Here is a 6,838-nt window from a genome sequence, read left to right on the forward strand (position 1 = left end):
TCAACAAAAAATAAATTGGGTTAATTAGTTGATCTAATCTTCTATAGACTTTAATTCAAGATTCTTTTCCACCCCTCGGAAGAGTCTAAAAAGTTGATGGTTGATAGATATACCACCTTAATATTATATCACTAAGAGATAGAATTCTTCGTCGTTGTCGTCATCATTATCATTAGTGCAAGCATATTCCAAATTTTGGGTCAGTTGAACGAATCATGTTCATCCAATTCAAACTATCTATAATAATGTATTTTGTTATTACAAGTGTATCCATAGTTGCTCTCATTTCCATGTTCGTTAAGTTTTATTTTTGCCACTCTTTTAATTCCTTCAACTTGCAATTAGTTTTAACTGTGACTAAAAAGCCTTTGTTGCATATGACCAAATCATCTAAAATCACCCTTCTCATCACTTATATATTGAGATTATTCTTACATTTTTTTTTAATGATTTTTGAAGTGTATCTTTTTCAGACTTTCTACTCATCTACTCATCCATCTTAACATCTCTATGCATAAAATGATCAATTTATTAATTTATAAACATGTTCAATAAAACATAATTGGTCTTTCTATATGTTACTATTATAATGAGAGAAGGCAGCTTAAAAGTGGTTAAACAATATGATTGTTAAATCACGTCGGTTAGTTTTCAAAATTACAAAAACATCCATTTTTTACTATGTAATCTTCAAATTAAAAGCACCCTTTAATTAACATTTTAAATTACATATAGGCACTTTAGATACACGTACATTTGCATATGCCACCTTCTAGTTTAATTTATACATCAATCACATAGCATTTAATACACACATTTCCATTTTAACCACCCCACTCTAATTAATATTCTATCTCCTTACTCTATCATTATAAGAAAGACAAGACAACTGAAGCATATTATACTAATAATAATTCATTAAACAATGCAAACTATTACATCAAAGACACTGAAGCCATACTGGCTTGACTCCCAACATCAACACACATAAACATACAAGTACAAAGACATGAGTGCACCATCTTATTCACCATAAACATACATGACACTTGACACTTGACACATGACACATGCTGCTTCTTTCATATATTTGCTAAAGGACCTAATTCGCAATCTGTGGAAAAGTAGAGCTTGATCCACACTTGCACTTTCCATCATGCTCGGTCGCTGGGACCTCACCCACGGCATCGTTGTAGTAGCTGCAAATATTACGATACAATCGTCATTTCCATATTAATTAACTAAACACACCCTCTCTACCTAGGTACAAGAAACAGCTAATTAAGTGTGTCAAAAGCCGCTTAATTGTTCAAGTATTTGGTTGTTTTTTATTCAAAATCCTCGCTCCCAGAGTCACTCATCTCATTAAAAATAGGCTTACCTAATGCCAACGTACACCAAAAACTTAAGCTTTTTCTTAATCTTATTTTACTTTTTTTCAGCATTTGTGTAACCTAAAATAAGAGACCATTTTCTTTTTCTTTTTTCTTGTCGAAGTTATGAAATATGCTTAACTACATTTATTTCAAGAATAATGATTTTCTAACTAGAAAGTCTTCACTTGGTCAATACTCCCGAGGAAAAATATCTATGGTTCTGTGTCCATGCCACGTCAGGCGAGTGAAGACTTTCTAATTACAAAATCAGGCTCGGCACTCTTATTTCAAATAGAAATAAGGGAATAAAGGTAAATTCAGTTAATTTTTTATTTTGAAAAAAAAAAAATCAGTTTTGTTTATATTAATTTCAAGAAAATAAGGAAATATGGTGGAAGTCTTTCCTTTCAAACATAATAAGATTTTAATCCTTACTAAGGTTTTACTCAAATGAATTACCACATCAACAATCCAACACCACATCCCTCTAAATTTCATTGAAAAAAACTCAAGATAAAAAACAAGTAATAATAATAATTTCAATTGATCTTATCCAAGGTTTTGAATCACCTAACTACTCCCAAACTTAAAATTAAAATTAAAATTCAACAGTGAAAAATATTTTTTTTTTGGAATTTTTGTTTTTAAAATTTCATAAAATTCTATCCTCTACTACCCTGAAGTATCGGATCATGTTTTTGGATGCCACAAGGTGAACCTAAGGACCATTAGTAAGGATGAAATCCTTACCGACTTAGCAAGGCTAGTCAGACTCTACAAATAAGCTGAGGATTTTAGATTAATAGAATTGAGTCCAATCCAAGGAAGCTTAGAGGAGGGAGAAATAATCTTACAAATAAGCAAGTAAAAGCGACCGAGGAAGTAAGCCTTACTAAGAGTCGTTTCGCTCAAATGGATTACAATATTAGCAATCCAACACCACAACCCTCTAAATTTCATTAAAAAAATATCCAAAAAATAATTTCTTTTGAACTTGCTCCAAAGTTTGAAAATGGACGGCTACTAGACTTTCACCCTACTTCCAAATTTAAAATTAAAATTAAAATTCAACGGTGAATTTATTTTATTTTTTGAAAAATTCATAGAATTTTGTCCTCTACAACCTTGAAAGGAGGGATTATGTTTTTGGATGCAACAAGGTACGCCCCAAGGACCCTTAGTTTTAAAGATTTAAGTCACCTAAAAAGCCAATCCGATCAAGTTGAATAAGACTCGTAAAAGTATTGAATCGACACAACGAGTTATAGAAAAAATATGGTCAAGTTACCTCTTTTCAGTGTCGATGATTACGATGCCATAGCTGTTTCCCTTCTTCCTGCAATGACCAAGCACATTAATTAGCCAAATCTATGTTTCAAAAGTCTACCGTGACTTGACCTGAGTATATTAAAAGCTCAAAAAAAAAAAAAAAATTTGTGAAAATAAATAAATAATTATATCTAATTTAAAATATTAATAAATATTTATGAAAAATTTAGTATCCAACACCACATAGATGGCAAGAAGATATTCCCTAGGAATTCATCCAAACGCCTATTAATTGTCAAACAAAAGTACATAATATTTGTACCATAGCATGGTTTTAGATCTTGTCTGAGATTGAGACGCATTGCCCGACTCATCTTGGTATCAGGCATGGACGAGACAGACAAGTCAATTTTTCGAACGAGATTTAAGATCCCATGTTCATTTTTGAAATTTTGGAATGAACTCTCTCAAACATATTGGAAAACTCGTCTGAGACTACTTGATATCTGGCATGGATGAGATGAGTCGCGAAACCAAGTTTTCAAACCATGTACCATAATTTTATAACCCGTGCTTGACTTGATTGGTGATCCCATAATTCACCTATTCAACTTGGAAAATATCGAGTTAACTCAAACTCAGCTCCCAAATGCATCAAGTCAGATCAGAGACTGGTTGAGTTATTTGACTATATAAAAATGCTTTTGTGGAACTTTATTTTATTTGTTTTATACATATATAAAAAAAAATAGAATTTTGTTATCATGTGCCCTTACGCACAGGTAAAAGTGTAATAAATACACTTTGAAAATTGAATTTTGTACCAAAACTGCCCTTAAAAAATTAGTTTTTACCAAAATACCTCAGATTCCAATTTCGAAAGTGTATTTATTACAGGGACACGTTAACATGACCCATATAAAAAAAATATATAGTTTAATATTTGCAAATTTATATATTTTTCATCAAATAAACTCATGAGTTTTTTACTTGACTTGAGTCCAATTTTCGAGCTTAAAACTATGATTCATTTATGTGCCTACATAGGAAACGTTACAAACAGATAGATAGATAGACTCTTGACTCAAATCTAATTTTTGAGCTTTAAAACTATGATTCATTTATGTGCATGCATAGGAAAAGTTACATATTGATAGAGATGGTTGGATCGATAGAGATAGCTTCGGGGAACTAAGATGATATTCAATAAATAAATACTCTAAAATAAACATAATAATAAGATATATTCTCTCTTTCCTGCTATCAAAACATGTAATTAGCCAATTTAATTTCTTCCCTCAAAACAACTTCTGTTTTTTAAACCGTGCGATAGCTATTAAGGGCAAAACATCAAGGTTAAGAAATATAATATTGCAATAACAAATCGGCATATTGGGAATTTTTCATTATTTAAACACTTTCTTTTATTTTTATGATAGGGTTTCTAGACTCGTAGGCCCGACTAGTAAGAACGAGATAACTGGTCTCTTAGAACACCATATCTCACTCAAATCTCTCAGTACAAGTAATAAAAAATTTGAGAAAAAGAAACACTTACACACACTGGGACTTGTCAGCACAATCACAGTTACCACAGGTCGACATGATGGCTAATAAGAGAAAGATTTGGGTTGTAAGATAGGACTTAGAAAGAAATGTTTCTCTTACTCGCAATACCTTCTTACAACATACTTAGCTTTGGTATTTATAGACAAACAAAGGTGACGATGGATGTTTGGGGGCGTGTGAGGAGCACACGCGCTTCCCGAAGAATTATCTAAAGGAATCTCAATAATGGTGGGTGTGGCCTGCTATTGTCCTCTCATGTCAACCTCAATTCCCTTGGAGAGATATGTAGTTCACATCATCATAAATTCAATTTTTTAGGCACAAACATGGGACTGTTCATGATAAGATTTGAACTAAAAGTAAATTTTGATTAGTGGTGATAAATGATCAAAGAAAATGGACAGTTTAGATTAATTATACAAACAAAATATTGACATTGATATAGTTTTTTAAGAGACAAGGTACCCTTAAATGGACCATGACCATTCATTTGAACCATAGAACAAATAAATTTGATTAAAAAAAAAAAAATAAGGATAAAAATTGACAGCTGAAGGTACTAAATTATTATTATTATTATTTATTATTATATTTTTTTAAAGGTGAATTACAAGAGCTTTACGTTTGTGTGACATTTTTTGGGTAGTCGTCACGCGACCTTCTTTCTTGCTTGATGAGTCACAATCAAACGCAGCTTATCCTCAGGGCCATGTCTTTGATGAGTCGAACTTTCGTGACATATTCAATAATTTGTGTGTATGTGTGAGCTCACATGTACACATGTATGTGTCTGTGTGTATATGTTGTAAGAGAATATGATGCATGACATAATAATGCATGAGATACATTGTATCGTTATCAATATATCACGTCACAAAAGGAAGATAAGATAGAGATTAAAATTTTAGCAATACTTTTTAAGATATTCTACATTAGTAATTATATTTCAAAAGATTAATATTTTAATCTTATGATCTAGATTGTATGATCTGATGCCTACAAATTAGATCTAGTGATGCTTAAAAGAGCTTATACATTGTGATGAGATACATTGAGTTACTCATGCATCCTATTCTCTTACATATGTGCTATTGCAGAAGTTGCGCAATCTTGGTGGGGTTATTCACCATTTGAGTTACTCTCTACCTAAATTCTTGCTTCCAACTCTCTTGAGAAATTGAAAACAATTCCACGTGTTTTCACTACATGAAAAAAAAGGGGTAAATTCAACATCAAGGTCCGCCGATTTTGCTTGGATTTAATCAAATTCAATGGACCTTAACATCGAATTTACCCCTTTTTCTCATAGTGTTTGAGACCGTTTAGATGCAACTCGAAAGAGCCAGAAAAGCGTTATAGTGATTGAGACCGTTTACCCCAAAGATCAATCGTTACTTCATTTTTTATACAAAAGTATTTCGATAATTTTGACTTGCTTGTTGGTTCATGAATGACATTACATTGCCGTCAATGAAATGAATCCAGTCCAAAATTTGATCCATTTCAATTCAAAAAGGAGGTCTACATGAAGAATTTGGATCTAATGAGGACCCAATTTCATAAGATCTATTTTAAAACTTATCAATGCAATTTTGGATCAATTATGTCCCGATCCAATAGATACCATTCGATAATGTGTTTGGAAATATGTGCATGATTTATATTTTATTAGGTATGTGATACATATTGTAATTGTATGCTATAGATACTCTATGAAATCTAATTGATTTGCATCAAAATCAATATGAAAAATATTGATTTTTGGCTTGGATCAAGTTGAATCCGGATCAATACATATTGGAACTTAAAATGTCAAATCCAGGTCCAGACTATTTACTTATCTGGTAAACTTCTCATTGGATCGGTACCCATCCGATCCAAAACCGGTCCATTGACACCCCTTGCCCCTTTAACAACTCGGCCTTACTATTTGCCAAGATACGTTTTTTTCTCTATAAAACAAAAAAGAGTTGCTATTGCCACACCAATTTTTACTAACGCCACACCAACTGTGTGCAATTCTTTGATGATTTACATAGGAATTGGTGTGGCAATAGTAGCTCTCTAAAAGAATGGTAAAAGTGGGGAGAAAAAGAAAAGGTCAAGTGGGTGTAGGCCCCACCTTCTCCATAGTTTCCACCAAGCTTGCTTGGCTTAGGACTTCGGATTAAGACTTGTGAAAGAGTGAGACGATGGAAGACCATTTCGTGACGTGGGAAAAGATTTCTATATGAATGAAACGCTACACTCAACACCTTCCAAAATGGAGTCCCCCCCACCCATCATACTGTACAAGTTGGCCACTAAAATACAGATGGTGATTGAAACTGGTGGGCCTGGGCCTGGGCCTGGGCCATGATTGCCAAAATATGACCAAAATAATATATCTAAACACAATGTAAAATCTCTTTTAATCATCACTAGATCTGATTTCTAGCCATCAGATCATGCGATCTAGATCGGAAGGTTAAAATCCTCCAATGAGTAAAATTTGGGTTGACTTGGTAGTAAGGCTGTTAATGGACCACAATTTGGCCCATCCCATCATGGATCGGATTTGGATAATCTAAGCTCAATTCATGCTTTGTATTGGACTCGAGCTTCGTAGCTAGGCCAGGCATAAG

The 6,838-nt window shown here is 32.9% G+C and overlaps 1 long non-coding RNA gene across 1 annotated transcript; it reads right to left on the reverse strand.

Moving 5' to 3' along the window:
• Window positions 1–899: 899 nt before the first annotated feature.
• Window positions 900–4,360, reverse strand: LOC147392220 (uncharacterized). The gene is made up of 3 exons (XR_015183206.1): window positions 4,204–4,360; window positions 2,665–2,712; window positions 900–1,199 (listed from the first exon to the last, which is right to left on the reverse strand). It is a non-coding gene; the product is annotated as an uncharacterized LOC147392220 (long non-coding RNA).
• Between the last annotated feature and the right edge of the window lie 2,478 nt (window positions 4,361–6,838).

Source organism: Akebia trifoliata, chromosome 11 (genome assembly GCF_017979445.1).
Source record: "Akebia trifoliata isolate Shusen 1 chromosome 11, ASM1797944v1, whole genome shotgun sequence".
NCBI lineage: Eukaryota > Viridiplantae > Streptophyta > Magnoliopsida > Ranunculales > Lardizabalaceae > Akebia > Akebia trifoliata.